Source organism: Heptranchias perlo, chromosome 9 (genome assembly GCF_035084215.1).
Source record: "Heptranchias perlo isolate sHepPer1 chromosome 9, sHepPer1.hap1, whole genome shotgun sequence".
Lineage (NCBI taxonomy): Eukaryota > Metazoa > Chordata > Chondrichthyes > Hexanchiformes > Hexanchidae > Heptranchias > Heptranchias perlo.
Window position 1 is genome coordinate 10236300 of NC_090333.1, and position 23213 is coordinate 10259512.

General features: G+C 44.0%; 1 protein-coding gene across 6 annotated transcripts in view; it reads right to left on the reverse strand.

Annotated features, from left to right (window-relative positions):
- Positions 1-23213, reverse strand: part of adgrl2a (adhesion G protein-coupled receptor L2a) — a 400733-nt gene that overhangs the window by 314481 nt on the left and 63039 nt on the right. For 2 of the 6 annotated variants that reach the window (XM_067989842.1, XM_067989838.1), the window contains exon 1: positions 12547-13208. The exons of 2 other annotated variants lie outside the window; for them this stretch is intronic. The gene's annotated coding sequence lies outside the window, so the exon portion shown is untranslated. Of the gene's footprint in view, positions 1-12546; positions 13223-23213 lie in introns of those variants that run through there. 2 more of the 6 variants (XM_067989841.1, XM_067989843.1) reach the window with 2 other exon arrangements.

Below are 23213 nucleotides of genomic sequence, written 5' to 3' on the forward strand. Positions count from 1 at the left end.
AAAGTTAACCCTACTTCTCGCCAGATCCCTCAATCCCTTCTCTCTCCAGAGAAGCACACCAAATTTTCTCTTAAACCTACTTATATTCTCTGAAAACTTATTCTACAAGTCTATTACCCTCTGGACGAAAAACTATTAAGGGTAAATTCCGTGATCAGAGAGAAGCAGCATTCGAAGGGAGTGAACTTTGGGGAATTGATGCTACAGTATCGTAGGCCTATCTCTGACTTGCACTCCCTTCAAAAAGTACCTCCGTGCTTGGAGTGCAGGATCACAGAATTTACCCTCTACGTGACTTGCCTTCTGACACCTATCTTCCTCATTTTTTTACTCGAGGCCCCTGGTCTTTAAACCCTTCGCTACATTGGACAATTCTGACACAGCCGTTTGCTTCAGCCCCATCTTTCTGCATGCGTTCCCCCATCCTTTAACACCACTCGCACCAGCACCTCGCTTTCTGTCTTCAGCAGGCTACTGTTCAACCATCCTTTCTATCCCATACCCCTTTTTCTCATCAGCAACTGAACTGAGGCCACTTCTGCCTTCAAATTGGTCCCAGCATGAAACCCACACAAGGGTGGCCTCACTTGCAAGCTGGACCTGCAGTACATCTCGACTCCAGTACACACAACTCCTTAACACCCTTGGCTAGTCTTTGTAGCACATATCTTGGTTGCTTTCCTCAGCTCCCTTTCCAATGAATCAATGTGTATTTGAAAAGAAAGAAAGAACTTGCATTTATACAGTGCCTTTCATGGCCTCAGGACATCCCAAAGCTTTACAGCCAATTGAATACTTTTGAAGTGTAGTCACTGTTGTAATGTAGGAAACACGGCAGCCAATTTGGGCACAGTAAGACCTCACAAACAGCAATGAGATAAGGACCAGATAATCTGTTTTAGTGACGTTGGTTGAGGGATAAATATTAGCCAAGACGCTGGGAAGAACGCCCCTGCTCTTCTTCGAAACAGTGCCAAAGGATCTTTTATGGGCTGTACTGTGACAAAAAAATGAATGGGATATTCAAACTGTGGTCGCATCAATGCTTTCTATAGAATGAATGCCAAATTATCATTGGCCCCGAGCTTCTGGCAATGCCTCAAAACTAGTTTAATGGCCTCGTTAATCGCTATCTCACGATCCAGATACTTTCATTTGCCAAATGTAGCCCTTTCTGCTCTCTTGTAAGTGTCGACTCCTGCTAAAGTACAATTCCACAGGCGCCTCTGGTATCTCGCTCAAGGGGGACCATTCTCTAAGTGCATACCCAGGCGTGTGTCAGCAGACCATTCAACCATCTGGACTCCACAATCCCGCCTTCACCTGATGTCTCCACAGGAGAGAGAGAGGCACTAGACGGCCATCAGAAGTGGAAACCTCCCCCCAACACCTCCCCATCCCGATGACTATTTAATGACTCCTGATGGAAAGTACGTACTGCATGTGGACCTCAAGATCGCATTCAGCTGGAATGGCTTCCATGGTCAAACAGCCCAGTAGCACTCACCTCCTAGGCTCACGCACACACACACACACACCAATGGCGGCCACACTCGGGCAAGGTAACAGAGGACAACCAGCACCAATGGAACTGCACTGCGGCAACGGTGGGGAGAACAACAATAATAATAATTTAAAAATGACTGCTATCTTTCAAACTATCTCTTAGCTGCTTCGCTGCCAGATGTCAGTCAACTTTACTTCTTCTCCTCGGAGTTCACAAGCTTTCACCTTCAGTGCCAGTTTCTTGTGGGCTGTTGTATGTCAACGTCAAGGTATCCAATATCTCCTGGATTACCCCCTCTAATAACTTAGCGCATCCCTCGGGGGGTGGTGAGGGGGGGGGAGACAAGAAGTCCAATAAATGTGTATGGCACAATCTCCTGCTCATAAATCCATCCCGAGCTTCTCTTAATCATATTTGTTTTTGATGGATAACCCCAGTCCCAGTTTGGTCTCTTGAACTGCCATAAACACTTTTTTTTTTAAAAATGAGACGACCTGCAAAGACCGCAGACACAACCCGTGCAAGGCCAGACGAGCCGTCGACTGCATATTCCGGCTCTGTACTTTGCTCAGCATTTTCGATAAAGCTGCAATCGTGTCGCCAAACTGACCTACTTAGAACGCATTACTGTGTCTGAACACATAACCCACCCGCCCCCCAACCATCACTCAGGTCCTGTGGAGGATTTTCATTGAATCTATAAACATTTTAAAATTAAGTGACAGTAACATCACGAATGGAGCTGTCTTAGGAGAACAATTTGTCCATTTACAATACTGAATCATCTTACAGATCAAGGAAAGGGTGGGAAGAAAACAGAACCAAAGAAAAAAAAAAATCGAAGGAAAAAAAGAGAGACAAAAGGGAAAGAGTATAATAGAGTCAGGGAAAGTTTTTTTCCCCCCCTCGAAATGGTACAAAAACAGGTAAAGAGGCATTGAAAGGATTAATACAAAGAGTGGGATTATTTTTGCATGTTGTGTTCATCAGGCTTTTGGCAGCTGTTTCCCTCTGGGCTGAGTTAAGGGTTAAAATGAGTTGATGGGTTAAATTTGGATTGGACAGATAGCTGCGTGCTTGCAATAATGACAAGCGCGGGATGTGTTGCATGGCAGGTTCTGTAAGAACACAAGACGAGGGAAAAGGAGAAAAGGAGCCGTTCAGCTCACTGAAGCTGAATCCTTGAGCGCGTCATCTCTCCAGGCCTATCACTCAAATCAATTCGCAACACCCCTGAAATAAAGCTCATGAAACAGCAAACGGATGAAACCCGTCCCTAAGTCATTCTGAGAATTCTATGAGAAAATAAGGCTGATTTACACTTCAGGGAATAAGAGGTGGGAGATTTTACTTCATGTTCACCCAGTGGTTTTTTTTTGGATCAAGAGAATTCTAGTTTCTGTATGTCGAATTCTGAATTTTCAGTTTTTAAAACATTCGTGCCAAAATATTACAAAGAAAGGACTCGGAGGCAAATCAATAAACTCTCATTTTCTTCTCCTCGACCTGTTTGAGAGGAACGAAGAACCCACCGAGAGAAAGAGACGGAGACAGCGAGCGTCTGGTGAGGCAGCGATTGTGTACTGCTCACCACGTGTATCTCCCAATTCTCGGAAAGCCCAACCCAATCCTTAACAAGTTGCTGGGAATAAAGAGCAGCAAGTGGAGACTGAGAGAATTCAGGTTAACAATCGGCTGGGGTCCCGCACTGAGGTCCCGCATCCACCCGGACAGGTCAACTGACCCTTTATCCAAAAGCTGACGGACAAGCTTTGCGCTGCGTGCATTTTCCTGCTTCTGCACAAGATTTCCGACATCTGAAATTCCCCCCCCCCCCTCGCGCTTCAACAAACGCTGTTTAACTGAATATTTGACTCTGGGAATAAGTAACATTTGCACGAATCTTGGACCAAAAAAGTAATTATTTTTTTAAATGTGGAATTATGGTCTCTAATTTGCCATTTACCAGGGCTGTTCAAGAAAACAAATTGTGCGTGCGTTTGGGGGGGGGAAGAGGGAGTTTGTGCTGACCAATTAACAAACTAAGGAAGATTTCCTTTGTGTACGAGGTGTAGCAAATTTCATGAAAGCATTCTTGACAAACGATTTCACTCCACACAGCACACAGAAGAAAGCTCTTCCCCTGTCCCTAGAAAGAGGTGCTGAGAAATGGAGCAATGACACTGAACAATTTTGAGAAATTTGAGCCTTTTGCGACCCAATTTTTTTGGGGTTTTTTTTGCAGACAGTGTCAGCATCGATGCACTCCAAGGTCGGCGGGTAAGATGTCGAGTAAATCTCCCCCTTCCAGTGCCCCACCAATTAATGCCAAGTTTCGAAAAGCACTCTTTAGCTTTGCCAGTCTGACATCTTCATTCTCCACACAAGCTATCATTTCTCCTCGTTTCTGAGTGAGGCTGACAATTTAGTGCCATTATACGCAATTTAGTGCTATAAATTTGTAGTCATTAGGCGAACTGGGTCGTGCCCGCTCAAACTCATGGCAATTAGGAGCTTTGCAGCTGGTAGAGGGAGTGGCCCTCCCGTCCCATCAGTCTGGGTTACATTCGAGGGGTGAGCAGGCAGCATTGCTTGTGCACTAACATTGTACCTTCCCTTGGTACTTCGTTCCTGAGATTTCATGTTGTTTTAAAATGTATATGTACTCAGGCCCTGTAAAAAAAAATGCACGGCGGTAACAAATGGCAACCAGCGAGCTTCAATCCATCACGACGTCTTCTAGAATGTTTGAAGAAACTTATTGTATTTGAAGGGGGTGGGGGGGGGGGATTCATTTTCCTATAAGGGTCCAAATTAACCCATGGGTTGAAATGGCGCTGTATTATATTTGTAACAAACGCTTCGATGCACGCATGCGAGATTTTGTCGGGGCTTTAACATGCCCACGGGGAAGTGACACCTTCCTCAAAATGGTGGACAGAAGGAATTTCGCACCAATGCGTTAACACAAATTACATAAAATTTACAGCACAGAAACAGGCCATTCGGCCCAACTGGTCCATGTCGGTGTTTGTGCTCCACACAAGCCTCCTCCCTCCATACTTCATCTAACCCTATCAGCATATCCTTCTATTCCATTCTCCCTCATGTGCTTATCTAGCTTCCCCTAAAAGGCATCTTTGTTATTTGCTCAATAGTCCATGTGGTAACAAGTTCCACATTCTAACCACTCTCTGGGTAAAGTCGTTGCCCCTGAATTCCTAATTGGATTTATTAGTGATGACCTTGTATTTATGGCCCCTAGTTTTGAACTCCCCTCACAAGTGGAAACATCTTCTCTATATCTACCCTTTCATAATCTTAAAGACCTCAACTGGAGTTACTGGTACGACATCACTCCATTTTAGCCCCTTTGTTTTGTAAAACCCTGCCCCCACCGTCAACCAACAGATAAAGGGAGCCAAGGATTAGGGATTTTTCCTCCAGCGGGGAGCGTAGCCATGTTACACATGGAGCAACGGCCTGATTTTAGCCCAAGAGGACGCCTCACTTGCTGAGAAATCAGCAACCACAAAACACAAAGTAGTAAGAAAGGATCAGGATACAAGAAAGACCACAAGATGCCACTGTTTACTGTTCAGTGCAGAAACAAGTTTTTAAGGGTTAGTTGCAGTGACACGGTGCAGGACAATTATCCCAAGTAAAAAATATCTTAAGCATAGCCTCAGTGCTACAAAGACAGAGCAGTCACATCATTCAGACATTGAAAATAAAAATGCATATACGTGGATTGGGACTGAGCTGTAACTAACACGAAACTCCCCTGCCTCCTATTTTCAACCATTAACCTCCTCATTTTAAATGGGTCAGCACCCTTCATTAAAAGCAAGGGAATGTAATAGGAACCTCTTAACACATTTGTTACTAACATCACCAGTCTAGGACTCAGCCTGGCTGCTAGCTCAATTCAAAGCATTTTACGTTATGCTCCCATGAATCGAGAGTACCAAGAGCAAAGACAGATTCATTTGACATTTGTGCGTTGGCTTTATGTATAGAGCTCAGCTGTAACCTTACCCCATTGGAGCAGTTTAAAACCCTGCCCAGTCCAGCAAGACGGTCCACTTGAGTTTAGTGCTCTCAAGGCAACATGCTGAGGTGAATTTGGTCAAGAAACTACACTTGCGCCTCCCTACTTTAGACCCACCAAGCACCTAGTCAGAAAGGGCATTCAATAAAACCTCTCTTAGGAGAGCCTTTTAATAGTATGTTGCTGGTGGGATTCGTGCAGAACTCCCAACAGTCTCTCTAGCATAAAAGGAGGTGGTCAGCGTGCCTCTAATGAACCGCAGGGCCCACATTTGGCTGGAATCCCCCTCTATTGGAGGCACACATGCAGGAAGGAGAGGAGAGAAACACCTGGAGGTCTTGGAGCTCTGCTTAAGAGTGACTTAAGTCAGATTGGTTTGGGAACAGCTGTACTTAACACAAAAATGAAGAGGGTAAAGGCTGAATCCCTTGGTGTGGATTTTAAAGTTAACATAATATAGCCCAAACAAGACTCAAGGAAATCAAGTGACAGGACCAATTTTGTCCAGCACAAGTTCTCTTGTCAAACGGTGATTAATGCCGCGGCTGGGTAGAGGCAGACAACACATCCGGGCTAAAACAGGAATAAAAAACTCACCCCCAGGACCACGGCCTGATTTAAACATCTCCATTCAGAGTGACATTTGTCCTCTGCTCTCATGCCGGCTCCCTAGCACATTCCTTCGAGTTGACTTCATGACCCAGGCAAGGTCCATTGGTTCTGGTTTGTCATTTTCTGATCCCTTTGGCTGCGTTACCCGCACTGACTGAACAGACTGAGAGAGACACACACACACACACTCACACACTGTGGGCTCGGTGCACTGACACTAGCAGACTCTGCAGCAGGTGCAGCTCCAGTTGCTGTGAGGAGCCCAAATCCAGCCGTGAATTCAACTCGCATTTTACCCAATTAAAATGGTAGGCCCGTCACTTCACGGGGCTTTTTGGAGTGCGGTGCAGGGTACTATTTCAACGTACCTTTAATTGTTTCAATGCAAATTAGGACAGATTAACACCTGCCATTCTAACTCCAATAAATACACACAGAATCCTACGGTGCTGCCGTTATCCAGCTTATTTAATGCATCGTGCGATAGTTTTAATTCATCACCTCAAATTGCTACTACAGCCAGTACTTCAACTTAGTGATATTTCAGCTCAAAATGCTCTCTCCTTAGTCAAGAGCTAAATTTGAATGGGTAAAATCCATAATTGTACTGTGTTTGTTTTTTCTCCCCCCACAGTTGAAGTAGACATATAGCATGACGGCATATTTTATTATATATTCTTTACCCAAAAGAGTGGTGAGAATGCGGCACTCGCTACCACAAGGAGTGGCTGACGCCAATAGCATAGATGCATCTAAAGGGAAGCTCGACAAGCACACGAAGGAGAAAGGAATAGAAGGATATGTTGATAGTGTTAGATGAAGACGCGTGTGGAGCATAAATGCTGGCAAGGACCAGTTGGGCTGAATGGCTTGTTTCTATGCTGTAGACTCAACGTAATTCTATGTAAAATATGTACTGTTACCCCATTACACATTACTGAAATCCCAGTGACAGCCCAATAGTGAACAACTTTCCTCACTCCCGTTGAAATGAATTCATAAACTCAAGTATTAAACAAACATCGCCCAGTTAACTATTCTCCACTGCCCAGCACACCCGCCCAGTCACCTCGGTGACAAATTCTACCTAAAAACACCAATGTATTCTGATTGAAAGGTTCCAATGAAAGGTCATCAACCTGAAACGTTAACTCCGTTTCTCTCTCCCCACAGATGCTGCCTGACCCGCTGAGCGTTTCTCCCAGCATTTTCTGTTTTTATTTCAGATTTCCAATATTTTACTTTTGATTTAATGTATTTAAAAATATAATTTCTACTGTAAAATAAAACCTCTCTCTATTCATTCTGTTTAGATTTATTTATCTGAACGAATGACTGAAAAAGGTTTCCATGTCGACTCGGGTAAGATTTTGCCCACGCGCGCTTTTGCTGCATGTCGCTCGTAGGGGAAATCATCCCCCCATCGCCAGTTTGAGTGACTCCTAACAAAACCGGCTACTTGCTCACTAAGGTTCAACCAGCTGTTCTCCCTCCAACGCACTGAAATCACCCTCGCTTTGCGGATGCAATATTTTCTAATTATACGCGTAAAGTGGCCCAGGTTAACCTGTCAGCCATCATTTCGCGCAAATAGCTTTGAATGGATAAAAATGTTTGCTGCTCGACCAATTGACATTTGGCTGGAGGCTGCAGTTTTAACTGCAGGTGGCAAGCCATTGCATTTTTTTCTTGCTCTCAAACAGTCGAGCCGTTATTAGCGAGCATCTCCCTCACACTTTGTAAATAACAGGGTTGAGTAGATAGACTGCTCGCAGACACATTTCGAAAGCCTTGATACAACTCGGGGGTTGTGGGGGGGTTGGGGTGGTGGGGGGGGGGGGATATATATTCAGGAGCAATTTTGTTATTTCGCAAGACCCTCTGAATCACGTTGTGAATTATTAATCATAGTCTGCGATGTGTTGAGCTTCAAGACATGATTGAAGATTATTATTCCTGAACAATATGCTACTGCAACTAAATTATAAATTTCTTACAGATTTACTATCGGGTTGGCTCTGGATACCCATTACACGACAATTACTACAGAGCTTCTCTCCAGAATGATGAAAACACACACGAGCACAACTGGGCTGGCTCCCGTTAAATCTTTGTGCAACAACCATATATAGGGTTGGCGGCAAGACCAATTAATTAATTTTATAAATCCTCAATTTAGAACGCCTCCCACCCAAAAATGGCAAAAAGAACAAAAATTTACCGAGAAATTTGGAAAAATAAAGTCAATTTGAATATATCAAGTTCGCAACGCTCAAGTGACGACAACAAAAATAAACCAGGATCATCCTTGAGTTCCAATTGATTGCACAGCTTTCAGGAAACCACTCTAAATTATTTATAATTTGGAGTCTAATCTACTAAAATGTAAAGATTTGCAGTCTGGAATCATGTTCGGAAGTCAAAAAGATTTGCCAAACTGTTAAGCTGTTAGCAGGTTATCTTTTTAAATTTCCTACCATGTTTAACCACTTCTATATCTTGATTTTTTTTTCCCTACCCGCTGCCAGTTTGCTGGGGTACGTTACCTGTGGGTATCGGTCTCTCGTAACTCAGCGGCGAGTGATCTCCGCCTATTGATTGATGTTTTTCCTCAGGACTATATTTTATTTTCCTTGCTTTGACTTCCTCTCTTGAAGGCGTTTACCCCTTTCTAGCATTCGGTACAGGCAAGCTAGAATCTTTAGCCTTCCCCGCGCCTCTTCCAAAGTGGCCGCCCCTCACAACACGTGAGCTACCGACGGCCACCGTAGGTCGGCTATTCCGTCATCGAGGGCGTCGCAGCTGAGCCCAAAGCTTTTCCCACTTTTCAGCAGGGTAGGAGAGGAGGAGGTACAGGAACCCTCTCCCCAGCTGATTTTCCTCTCCCTAATCCAGGGACGCTCGAGGCCGACTGTGGCGTCTCTGCTGCTGGTTGATTTGAGACCAGCCCGGACTGAGAAAAGGGTGGGATGTGGGGCTTTCCTGGTCTGTTTAGTTGAGTGCACGCAGTGGAAAATTCACTGAGCCAGCAGGAGAAAAATTATTTTACTGTTTAAAACAACAACAACTTGCATTTATAAAGCACCTTTAACGTAGTGAAACATCCCACAGCGCTTCACAGGAGCGTAATCAGACAAAATGTGACATAGAGCCACATAAAGAGATATTAGGACAGGTGACCAAAAGCTTGGTCAAAGACGTATGTTTTAAGGAGCAACTTAAAAAGGGGAGAGGTGGAGAAAATAAATTTTAAAACAGAAAATAAAAGGACATCTATACTACTAGAATGGAATGTGGTGAAATCACAAATCTTTTTCAGGGACTAGCGGACAGAATAATACGAAACCTCTGCCTTGTGTGGCTAATTATTACCCGGACATTTGTGCGAAAGATTAACAACAAAGTACTTGATATAATCCTCGAGCTAGGGCAACACTGCTCCTGTAGCAGCTTAGCAAAAGGAGCGCAGGAAATTTAGGCAGTAGTTAAAAGGGGTGTGGAGCACCCTAGTGCTAAATAAATCTCTGGGAATGGATAGAAACAAATATTTAATGAGCGCTACTCCTCCTTTGCACTTCAGTTCTCAGATACACCAAAAAAAAAATCTCTAAAGCATTCAGTTTGACCAGTGAAGGTTAAAATTGCAGCCATAAAAAAAGTGGGACTGTTAAGGGCAAAGTAGGTTTTCTTTTCTACAAAGTAAGTTGTGCACCGGGATATATAACTTTTACAGTGCACTCCTACCGCATCAAGAGTCTTGTAAATTGCTTTCATCTAATCATTAACGAATGGAAAAGCCTAAGAGTCAGGACAGTGGGAAAAGTCTTAATTGAGTTTCACTAGCCAAAGACAAAACAAATAAAGTGACCTGCTTTGCACTGGTCTGCCCATCTGATTCAATATCCTACTGGATCATGGAATGATACAGCACAAGAGGCGGCTATTCGGCCCATCATGCCTGTGCAGGCTCTTTGCAAGAGCTATCCAATTAGTCCCACTCCCGCTGCCCTTTCTCCACAGCCCTGCAAATTTTTGTTTTCCCCCTTCAAGTGTTTATCCAATTCCCTTTTGAAAGTTATTATTGAATCTGCTTCCACCGCCCTTTCAACCCCGGATCCTCGCTACTTTTGAGAGCAATCTGTCCGGTTTCCTGTCCCTGACACAAAGTTATCCCAGAGATCGAAAACGACAGCTGAAGGGATGTGATAGCAGCACAAGATTTCTCCCCAAGTTTGGATTATTACGATGGTCAAGTTTTATTGCTACATTGTCCAGTATCTTTCCAGGCAATGTACAGAGCAACGTTTAACAATAATCTGTAGATTATCGCTATTAACAAGTAGTTAGAATACTATCTCTTTACAATAAACCGCATTCGCAGTAAAATAGTTTGTCAGTCACCCCCCCCCCCAAAAAAAAAACCACCACCACAAGTGTGAAAATAGCAATAAATACTTTGAAGTCCGACTACGGGTTTCACACTGATAATGCATTATTGCGTTACTAAATTAAAAACACACAGTCTGCAACCGGACTAGATTTATTTGTTAAGGCAAGGTGGGGAAAAAAAGTGTTTTGACGAATTAAAGGCATTGATTTTTTTTTTGGTCGTTGTCGTCTGTCTGCCAGCCAAAGATGGGCAAACAGCAACAATTGCTCCAACAGATCTTAACCCCCCACCCACCTACCTACCCCTTTCAAAGCGGGTGTTTTTTTTTTAAAAAAAGCGTTTGGATCAAACCAAACTCTCACAAAGTTCGCACCACGACAAGGCGGCGACTGCACCTTGCTAAGCAGGCGGGCAACATCGAGCCCAGTCCAGCCCGCCACCGGCTAGCTCACACTGGGGGGCTCTGAGAACCGCGGGGGGGGGGGGGCGACGCTTTTATCAAACGGTCCAATCAAAATTATTAAAAATTCATTTTGTTTTTGATTTCAGTGAATTTTCCTGGACAAAAAAACCTCGGTCGATATTAGCTCGTGTCCCCCCTCCCCCTGCTTTTATAAATTCTCAGGCCGCTGATGTAATTCAAAGACCAAGACACAAAAGAAAGAGAGAGATACAAAAAAAAGAGGGCAACGAAAAAGATCTCTCGCCAAAGACTGAGAAAACTATGTAACTTGTCAAAGAAGGTCACAGGTTTTTTCTCTCTCTCTCTCTCTCTAACAGCAAACCATTAATCACCAGCAAATAATAGTCTGAACACTTGCAAAAAGGGGAAAGCTTGCAGCAAACATACCGTGTTTTTTTTTAAACAAACTCACCATAATTACCAAACAGTAAAAGTGCAGGAACACACGCACCTCCCCATTTTATCCATTCACAACCCTCCCCCCCCCCCCCCCCCCCCGCAATATGCCCTTTGGGCCTTAAAAGTTCACAGCAAACTGGAGAGACTCAGCTGAAGTTTTTTCTATCAATTGAACCGATGCTGTGAAAAGCTTTGATATGTTAATTCCCCTTCAAACAGTTCAGAATCCCCGCACTGGTATTAATTCCGACAATTTGGTGGGGGAATAATGTGAAATGGCAAGTCCTTTTGGGGGTGGGGGGGAAGAGAGAGAGAAGAGGAGAGTGAGGGGACAAAGCAGAACAAAAGGAGTGAATGGCAGAAGCATCAGAGGAAACCAAACAACAGATCATTTGTTCGATTGAATGCACTCTGATGCGACTCTTCTCACTCCCCTGGAATACAGATTTTCCAAATTTTATTTTCCTTAAATCAAACCGTGTGTGCTTGCCCCCCCCCCCGCCCCCCTTCAGGCGATCCCAACCGAATACACTGAATACACTCCACATCATGAATACACTGAAGACATGGGGCTCCATTCGAACAACGACTGAACTGACACAAGGAAAAATGACTTTGCAAAAACAAATCTCTGCACAAAGAAAAAAAAACACCTTAAATGTAGAGGTCTGTTGGGTGTTTTGTTGTTGTTGTTTGCTTTACCTTCCGACAAGATCCCAAATCTTTCAATCACAGCAAAGTTAGGGGGGGGGGGCGGTGGGATTTTGAACAGGCAACCTGGGCAAGTCTTTCACAAACCATACAGTGCCAGTGAGTAAACAGACCTCAAGCTGGGTACAGGCATATATATTTTTTTAAAATACAAACTGCTGAAACTACTGCAATCGCAAACTTTTTTTTTAAAAAAAAGACGCAGTGACGTCCAATTAAATGATCCTGAACTGATTTTTGGGAGCAGATGAAACCTATCCGTTTGCTTCTAATTGGTTCCATTCATTCACTCACTCACTCACACTCACAAGTTCGGGAGAGCTAAATTGAGGAGATGCTAACACACACACAAAAAACCCCAGCTCAACTGGGTGTATTGTGACATTAATTCTAATATCAAAGCTCAAGCTTACCTTTCTATCAAGAGAAAAGTGGGACATTCTGCGAGATCTTTTTTTTGTGTGACTTGGATTGCGGAGGGGGGGGTTGGTGGTGGTGGTGGTGGATAGAGGTGGGTTCGGAGAAGTCGATCCAGCAGGCTGGCAAGCTGGCGGCGAAAGAAGCCCACTGCAGGTCGGCAAATAGCAGGCAGTTGCAGGGTGAATCTGTGCGGCTCGGATGCATGCTCCGGTTATCCGAGACAGATGAAGCCTTTTATCATCGGGTGGGTGGAAGAAGGAGGAGAGGAGAGGAGAGGGGGGGGTGGGGGGCAAGAAAGAGAGAAGGGGTCTCTCGTTAAGTCCAAGCAGTTTGAAATACCTGATGCCTCATGCCTGGGGAAACTGTTGAAACTAAGATTGCTGATCTGGCCTTGCGTTAGCACGTAGAGAGAGAGCAGCAGCAGCAGCAAACTGCCTCAGAACTGAAATGAAAACCTTCTCTCTGTCTCGCTGGCTGCTGATGTAGACTTAATTTGCATCTCCCTGGATGACACTTGGCCTCAAGCGCGATGCAGTTCCAACCCCCTTTTTTTTCACATTTCAGATGCTCCTTCGACTGTACGTTTAAGGAAGGGGGGGGGGAAACTCGAGACGAGGAGACGAACAGCCTGTAAACACTGCAGAAAAAAAGGGGGGAAATAAAAGCCGAGCAGAAATGTATGCAGGCCCCTTTTGATGGGCTTGTCTGCCTGTTGTATAGTGGTAGGGGGGGGGGGCGGGGGAGAGGCAAGTTCTGACACAGAATCGACAGAAGTCCTGAACTGGAGTTACCAGATGTTGAGAGGGAGAGAGAACTGATCATATAAACATATCACAAAAGCGCTGAACACATCTGCACAGTTAATGCTAACCTGCGAGCACCCAAGGTATTAAAGATCAGGGAGCCCAGGTCAAATCTGCAGCAAGGTTTCTTCACTCCGCCTGAACTCTTTTTGTGCCCTGGTTTGGGGCCGGAGCCGATCGAGCCCCGTACCTTTTTACTTGGAGTGAGTGGGCAGTCCGACCGAAAGCCCCGGCCAATGGCGAGGGACCCTATTCACAGTGTAACATTAGATAGCTGCACACACACTGAAGGAAAGCACGCTGATCTCCTGCACGGCTAGGGCGAATACGAAGAGAAAAGTACTGCAGCAATGTCGAGTGAAAATTGAGACGGCACAGGGGAGTCCAGCGGCTGAGACCTCTGATAAATGTGCCACTGCTGATTCCTTCCACGGTTTACAGATTATCTGGCTGCAGAAATTGGAGCACAGAGCGAATAGGAACTTGGGTGAAAGTTCACTGGACAGAGGGGGAATAATGGTCAATTTGGAGGTTTACAATTTTGAATATTCCAGCGTTACGATTACAACAAAACAAAATAAAACCGTAATAATTAGCGTTGTTCCAGCCCGCACCAATGAAGTACAGGCTGGTGGCCGGGCCCCTTTTGCCAATTACCTTAAAAATTATCTTTCTGGTCTTTATTTTAATGCTTAACTCAACTTTTCTCTTTCATTTCTCCTAAGCTTAAATTGAAACGCAACATCCTAACTGCATCTTTACTGTGTGTTGAAATTAAGACTCGTCACATTATCTCCTACCCATTCTTTCCCTGGACCTCAAAAGTGTGGAATGCCTTTCCGCTCCCCACCAATCCCACCACCCACAGTCTTTCCTTCTCTTGCAATCTCAAAACTTTTTTTAAAAATTCAATCTTGGCATAACCTCAACATTACTTCTTAATTTACCTGCTCTTTTAAGTTTATCCCAACCTTTGCTGCTCTCCTGCACTATGGACCTTTGCCTTGGAGAGTGAGTACAAGGCTGAAATCTAATCACGAGGGTTGCAGATAATGGTTATAAACCACTCATCCTTCATCTTTGCAATTCATGACATTATCTGAATCCTGCGATTAGATAAGAGTCTTCTAAGGCCACAGGCAAGGTAATGGGAGACAAAATGTTGGTCCTCCATTGAATCGTTGAATTTACAGCACTGTCGGTGGCCACTCACCCCATCGTGTCTGTGTTAGCTCTCCAACTGGAGCTGTCCCCTCCAATCCCAATCCCCAGCCCTTTCCCTGTATTCCCTTATATTCTTCCTTTTCAAATCATTATCCAGTTCCTTTTAAATGATGTTAGTTTCTGCCTCAATAGCCACTTGTGTTCCAACGACCCTCTGTGTGGAAATAAATAGTCTAACTTCCCCTTTGTTCCAGCGATAATCCCGATTCTATGTCCCCTTGTTGTTGATTCATCAGCCAGTAGAAATAATCTTTCACTATTTATCCTCTCAAAACCTTGCATAATTTTGAACAGCTCAATTAGATTTCCCTTTAATCTTCTCCATTCCGGTGAAAAGGCTCCCAGTTTTGTTTTGGGGGGCTTTCTTCAGAACCTTAACCTCACCACCCAGTATCATTCCAGCAAATCTTCTCTGCACCCTTTCTATGGCTCTAATATCCTTCCAGAACTGTATGCAATACTCAAACTGTGAGCTAGCCAATGTCTTGCAAAAATTCAACACTATTTCCAATCAATCCCCATCTGTCATATATATAAAAAATGGAGACTGCCCTCAAGATTCCAAAGTTACTGCAACAATAGGTGGAGGTGTCAATGTAGCATTACTTGAGAAACAACGGGCACCCGCTGATGTCTTGTGACAGCCCCCAAACCTTGAACAAGCCTCTTGCATTTGCCTTTCAAAATAAGCAGCAATTGTGGACACCCAAGAACCATTTTAAGCAGATAGTACTGGCATTCATCATGTGTGATATTCGTTTTGAAAGCAATGAAAAACCGAAACAATTTTCTGAAAATAACGAGCAGAAATACCTGAACGCATGCTGCTCACATAATTAATGAATTGAAACGGAAAGCACAGCAGAAAGGGGTAGATTTTCATCTTTACCGGCTGGGAGGTAATGTGGTGGAGCGAATTGTCTGCTATTTATAGAACCCGCCCGATCTTCATTCCGTTGACTTAGTTGGAATGAGAATCAGGCGAGTTCTATAAAGATTGGGCGATCACTACGCCAGATTACCACCCAGGTGATAAAGATGAAAATATACCCCACATACTTTAATTTCATAACAAGACTCTTATGTGGCACCTTATTAAATGTCTTCTATAAATTCATACATAAATCTATTGCATTCTCTTTTATCAACACATTGATATTTCCTCAAAAAAAATCAATTAAATTAGTCAAGCGCAGATTGCCCTTTACAAATCCATGTTGACTATCCCTGATCAGCCTATACCTTTCTAAATGTTCACCAATTTCATCCTGTATTATGCGCTCAACCCACAATAGACTAATTGACCGATAGTCTCCTGGTGTATTCTTTTCCCCTTTCTCGATTAGGTATGTAGCACATGCCACTCTCCGGTCCTCTGGCATGATTTCCCATTTCCAAAGAGCTTCAGAGAATGACGATTGGTCCCCCTTTCCATCTCCTCCCCATCCTCCTTCGGTATTCTGGGCTGCATTCTATCTGGGCCTGGTAATTTTTCTACCTTTAGTTCCGTTAACACATTTTTTTTTCGATACAGTGCTGGACTATCTGTTTCAGCTGTGCTGCTGTGGGAGGGAGGGAAAATCAGACCCAGTGTTGCCCGAGGAACTAGCGACACTTCAAAGTGTCTGGTTTAGAACAATGTCAACAGTGGGGTTGGAGTGCCTTGGTTGTAGGACATGTAGCTCATGAAGACCAAATAGACTGAGGAAATATAAAAGAATACTGCAGCTTTGTAGTTCCCCACAGGCATCCATTATTCTCTCTGTACTTTGCAAGATGCTCAGTAAATTAATAACACGCTGCAAACATCAATCCTATTACACCTCATACGTCACCTGACTAGGAATCGAGCGATCGACTTGAACACACGAAAGGCAGGTCCAGCATTTGTACCATTGGGCCAAAGGTGATATCAAGCATACAAAACAAAAATGCAGAATACCATGAAAAATACAACATAACTGACACCTTGCAGTGAATTCAAGGCTACAAACGAAATCTAAGTTCACCTCCATCCCAGGGGTTTTGAATCAAATCTAAACACTTGTTGATTGAATCAGGGGTTGGTTCAGAGATATTGTCTTGTTCCAGTTTTCTCCCCTAGTCTCCGTAACTATTTTGCACAAGCTTCTATAGATGTCCCTTTACTTCAACACGTGTCCTATTTTGTACAGACCAATGATGATTGGCATCAAGACGAAACGCAATCCCACCAGAACCACGACAAGTGCTCTCCTAAAGGGTGGGTACTGTTACTAAAAAATTGGCCCAAATTAAAATTAATAGCCAACATCCCAGGTATCAATGGTTAATTCTGTCTTGTATTTCACTAAGTGCTGTGTTTTGTGCAGGCCAGTAACTGGTGGGATGTCTCCAGAACTACAATCCCTAACCTCTTTTAAGGAGGGCACTGCTAATAAGACAAACCAGCGATTCATACAAACTAAAGTCAGTGCTCAGGAAATTTTTAAATTACAATTGCCAGACAATTAAGTAGAAAATGTCTTTAATTCCCAGAATGTTAGAGAGTGTGCTATTTAATTCAGGCCGATAAGTCACCAAAATAACTTCAAGCAAGCCAGCGTGTGCCAATTTTTCATAGAAGTTTGAGTATGGTAGTTTAGAGACAGTCCCTTAACAATCAGCATCTGCCAATGTATGAATTAGCTGACCAGTTAGAGGCAGACTGACCTAACCAGAAGTGGCAAGATGGAATTTGGTTAACAGAGGCTGTAAATAATATTGTTTAGTCAAATTTGGATTATAGAGAAACAAGTGCATGACTCTCCTGATGGTGTTGACTCTTCTGGGACACAATTACAAAGGCGCCAGAAGTCACGAGCTGCCTCAACCTACTTTACACACAAAACTAGATCATAGCCATGTCCAATCCTGTCCTCACCCCAGTGTTCACACATCCATATGTTGCATCAGGAATGACCAGATAAAGGTTGGGAGCAGGAATCTGGCTGATTTTTCCCTTCCCTCATCCGGGAGTGCTGAGGCCAACTGTAGGCTTAACTGCTGCCCGAGCAGAGATTAGCTGACTCATCACAGACCAACTTTCAAACCGCACAACAGCACCAAAACCCGAATATTGAGAAATTACAAAGCACCCTAAAGCAACGCTGAGAGTGTAATATGGCACACAAGCAAATGATGCAGATTCAGGCAAATCAAATTTTCAGGAGTTTTGAAAACGTTTGGATATTTTTAAGTGTGATTGCATCCACTTTCCCAGCATGTCTCTCTATCTCTGTCTCATGGCCCGGTGCTACATTGGCCAGCGATTCTAAGCCTCGGTGCCACACTGGACAGTGATTCAAAGTCTCGGTGCTACATTGGCCAGTGACTATGGCTTTGCACTATACTGGACAGTGATTCTCTGTCCGGTGTCACACAGGCCAGTGATTCTATCTATATCTTGGTGCTACACTGGTTATGTCTCTATATCTTGGTGGCAACACAAGCCAGTGATTCTAATGCTCAGTGCTACACAAGCCAGTGATTCTAATGCTCAGTGCTACACAAGCCAGTGATTCTAATGCTCAGTGACTCTAAGCCTCACTACTACACTGGGCAGTGATTCTAATGCTCGGTGCTACACCGGGCAGTGACTCTAATGCTCAGTGATACACCGGGCAGTGACTAATGCTCAATGATACATTGAGCAGTGACTAATGCTCAGTGATGCACCGGGCAGTGACTAATGCTCAGTGCTACACTGGGCAGTGACTAATGCTCGGTGATACATTGAGCAGTGACTAATGCTCAGTGATGCACCGGGCAGTGACTAATGCTCAGTGATACATTGAGCAGTGACTAATGCTCCGTGCTACAGCGGGCAGAGACTAATGCTCGGTGATACATTGAGCAGTGACTAATGCTCAGTGCTACACTGGGCAGTGACTAATGCTCAGTGCTACACTGGGCAGTGACTAATGCTCAGTGCTACACTGGGCAGTGACTAATGCTCAGTGCTACACTGGGCAGTGACTAATGCTCGGTGATACATTGAGCAGTGACTAATGCTCCGTGATACAGCGGGCAGAGACTAATGCTCGGTGATACATTGAGCAGTGACTAATGCTCAGTGATACACCGGGCAGAGACTAATGCTCGGTGATACATTGAGCAGTGACTAATGCTCAGTGCTACACTGGGCAGTGACTAATGCTCAGTGCTACACTGGGCAGTGACTAATGCTCAGTGCTACACTGGGCAGTGACTAATGCTCGGTGATACATTGAGCAGTGACTAATGCTCCGTGATACAGCGGGCAGAGACTAATGCTCGGTGATACATTGAGCAGTGACTAATGCTCAGTGATACACCGGGCAGAGACTAATGCTCGGTGATACATTGAGCAGTGACTAATGCTCAGTGCTACACTGGGCAGTGACTAATGCTCAGTGCTACACTGGGCAGTGACTAATGCTCGGTGATACATTGAGCAGTGACTAATGCTCCGTGATACAGCGGGCAGAGACTAATGCTCGGTGATACATTGAGCAGTGACTAATGCTCCGTGATACAGCGGGCAGAGACTAATGCTCAGTGCTACACTGGGCAGTGACTAATGCTCAGTGATACATTGAGCAGTGACTAATGCTCAGTGCTACACTGGGCAGAGACTAATGCTCGGTGATACATTGAGCAGTGACTAATGCTCATTAATGCAGCGGGCAGTGATTCTAGCCTCCGCTCTACACTGGACAGTGACTTTATCCATTAGGCTATGTAGAAGACATTGGTTCATGTGTGGAGAACTGCAAAGCTGCAACTTCACGTCTTGACATCATGAAAATATTCAAAGCCTGAAGAAGCTTTGTTATATACGTGCAGCAAGGAAAAAAAATGTTTCTCTCACAGCAACAGGCAAACTGAGTTCTGGAATCTTGCCCAGCCAGTACACATTTAGTTCTAATGGCTTCGCAGCTACTGAAATCTTGCTTAGCCTACCCGTACCTAGTCCTAAAGACAGAGGCTACAGGTGACCCTGACAAAATTTGCTCTCGTAGTTTAGTGTGTCGTTTGAACCTCCCCATTGTATTATAGCCTTATAGCAGTATCTGAGGCCCCCATTAATAATCTGCAGGTTAATGACCTGGGTCATTGTTTAGGTCAGATTTGAAACCATCTGGAGATGCTGTGGATAAGAAGGAATTCTGACAATAGAGACAATGAGTGTTAAATAATACTCTGAACCAAAATGTCCTTTTATTCAGCAAAACAAATGAACAGTTGATATGAAGAATAATTTTGAGCTGATGACCAATATTTATTCGGGACTTTAATCAAGTCTTCACTTTCACATTGATAATTTTTGTGCAGATGTCTCCCTTCCCCTTTATTCTTGGTCGGAATACAGTTCCACAGGCACTGGGAGCCATCTTGTTCTAGTGGCCATTGTACAAGCTTTGACAGTGAGTACAGACAGGTTACTCCACTATGGAAGGCATCACAACCAAGGCTGATCTTGTCCTCGCCCGTTGTCCCAACACACACACTTGCCCACCTGAGGGTCAGTGAATGGCAACTGGAGCATTGTTAAAACACTCTGACCATTTGAATGACCGATTTTGCAATTTACAGGGATTGAAGGGAGACAGAGAGATTCTAGCCCAATGAACCACAGACTTTAAAACGAGCAGTGCAAAATTAGTGCTCTGGCAAAATTGTGAGTGTCAGCAGAGCTGTCATCAGTAGGAGGAACTATGACGGATTTCCCCTTCTCTAACCAAGGATAAGGCCAATAGTAAGAACCCCCATCACCACCCCACTGAAAATCACCAACTCTCCACAGACCAGGGTTTAAATCTGGGGGCCTTTCTGACTTGCATGGCTCAACCACCCATTGCATAAAGTTACCAGGCCATCAGGGAAGTTTTACTCTTGTATCTGTCTTTCTACTGAAAAAGAAAAGCCAGTTATTTCATGCTAGTTCTATTCTGACCTGGAGCCACAAATTTACAAGCATTTTGTTTTCAAACTGCATATTTTGCTCATCAACAGCAATTAAGCTTTGATAGACCTCAGGATTTAAAGCAATGAGATTCTCCGTGTCCTTAAAGGAGCCGGACTCTTAAACACTGTTCCAATTTAGCAGCAGAATAGTACAGCGTGCAAGGCTTTCGTCATTAAAAAAAAGCCGTCATCCGACTTAACTCAGAGCAACGCCACAGGAGGACCGCCAGCACTTTAAGGAAAGTCAAAACCTCACCTTACTTATTAATAATTAAATAATATGCGCGGTCTTCACAATCTCCTAAACACAGCAAATTTTTACAAGGCATGAAGTAACAACAGAAATAACGAGGTAAAGTGAAAGGAATATATATGACAAATGCATTTTACCTCAAGATCAGTGATTGATGGATTAATAGAATCATCCCATTAAATACACTTTCAAGGGAAGATATATTGAGACAGAATATGGGTAGGCTTTGTTTGTTTATATCCAAGTCAAATTTATCTTTTTATAAATTATGCTATTGTTACTATTTGACACACAGCGAGTGTGGTGTTTCAAACAATCATACAGAGACTCTGGCATATGTTCCTAATAGAAGGCAGAGCACAAGATCATAATACGGGTTCAGATTAAGAAGGCCCTCTGGGCCGTTTGATCTCAGCTTTCCAAATATCAACCCTACCACCTTCTCATTATGGCGACAAGCTGTTTCTTAAAAGAGTCCCGTGTCCTGGCCTTAACTGCTCTTCCCGGCAACCCAATCTGACCTATTGATCATCCCGGTCGCCAGACTTATGCCATAGACATCAGTGCCGAGTGACTTTCACATACTTCACTTTGGGCGTTTCTGGCACATGCCTGAGGCATTTTGGAGACTTCCAACTAACTTTTGAAGGTACACAACGACAACTTGCATTCATAATAGCGCCTTTAACATAATAAAACTTCCCAAAGCACTTCACAGAGGAGCGTTATCAGACAAAAATTTGACACCGTCACATAAAGAGATGTTAGAACAGGTGACCAAAAACTCGGTCAAACAGGTAGGTTTTAAGGAGCGTAAGAGTGGTGAAGAGGCTTAGGGAGGGAATTCCAGAGCTTAGTGTCTACGCAGCTGAAGGCATGGCCGCCAATGATGGGGCGGTGCAAATCGGGGATGTGAAAGAGGTCAGAATTGGAGGAGCGCAGAGATCTCGGAGGGTTGTAGGACATACAATATATGAACTTTTGTACAGTTTTTTAAAAATTGCCTCTGTCCGAATATTAGAGTTATATAGGCATGGAACCGACAACTTGTGAGGTACGTATGTGTACTGGCATTCCAGATTTCTAAATTGTCCTGTTACAACACATTCATATTGTAGAATCACTTTCTGTGCACACTGGGGTGGGTGGGAGCGATCGAGCTATTCCAGTCGGCCAGCTGCCACATCAGAAGTCAACTTCCTGTGTGTTTTCCATTAGACATGTAGGTACTAACTGTGGCTCAGTGGGTTGCAATCTTCGAACTCAGAAGATTGTGGGTTCAGGTCCCACTCAAGAGGCTTGAGCACATAATCCAGGCTGACACGCTCAGTGCAGGACTGAGGGAGCTCTGCACTGTCGACTTTTGGATGAAATGTTAAACCGAGCCACATCCACCTTCTCAGGTGGACATAAAAGATCCCATGGCATGATTTCAAAGAGCAGGGGAGTTCTCTCCAGTGTCCTGGTCAATATTTATCCCTCAACTAACATCACTAAAATCTTAATAGCTGAATGCTGTTTGTGGGACCTTACTATGCGCAAATTGGTTGCCGCGTTTGCTACATTGCAACAGTGACAAAAAGTACTTCATTGGCTGTAAAGCGCTTTGGGACATCCTGAGGTCATGAAGGGTGCTATATAAATGCAAGTTCTTTCTATCTTTCAAAATCACCTCTTTTGATGAAGCATACAGCACTGCCACCTTGTTTGCATTGCAAGTTTGAAGCCAATACAGGAGGTTGTGTCAGCAGCATTACAGCAACTCTGTATTGCATTCCACTCAGAAACACTTATGCAAATAGAGGATACAGATAATGAAAAGGTCACATCATATCTTAATCTCCAAGGTTGACCATATAATTCATGACTGAGTATGTTGCAAGTAAGTCACGGTAGCTGACTGGCTATTGAAACTATCCTTTCAACAGTTGAGATGTTAAGCCAAGACCGTTCTGCCTGTTCCAGTTATTCAAGTGGACGTTATAAATCCTGTGAAACTGTTTCCCCTGTGACCTGGCCAAATTACTTTTCTCAACCAACGCCAACCAAACAAGACCATTAGTCATTTATCTCATCACTGTTTGTGGGTTTGTTCCATGTGCAAAAAATGGATCCCGCGTTTAACTACATAGCAACAGTCACTGCCCTTCAAAGTAATTTATTGTATATGAAGCACTTTAAGATATTACTGAGTGACATTAAGGCCTAAACTTTCTGATGGTGGGGGTGGGGGGGCATCCCATCAGCGTGAGATTTGCACCAACCTCATGATGCCCCCTGGACTCTACCCATATTTCTGGCCCTGGGCTAATTCATATAATTGGAGAAGGTGCAAAAATGATTCACAAGGATGATACCCAGAACCGTGAGGATATCCTCATCAGGAAAGGCTGAACAGGCTGGGGCTCTTTTC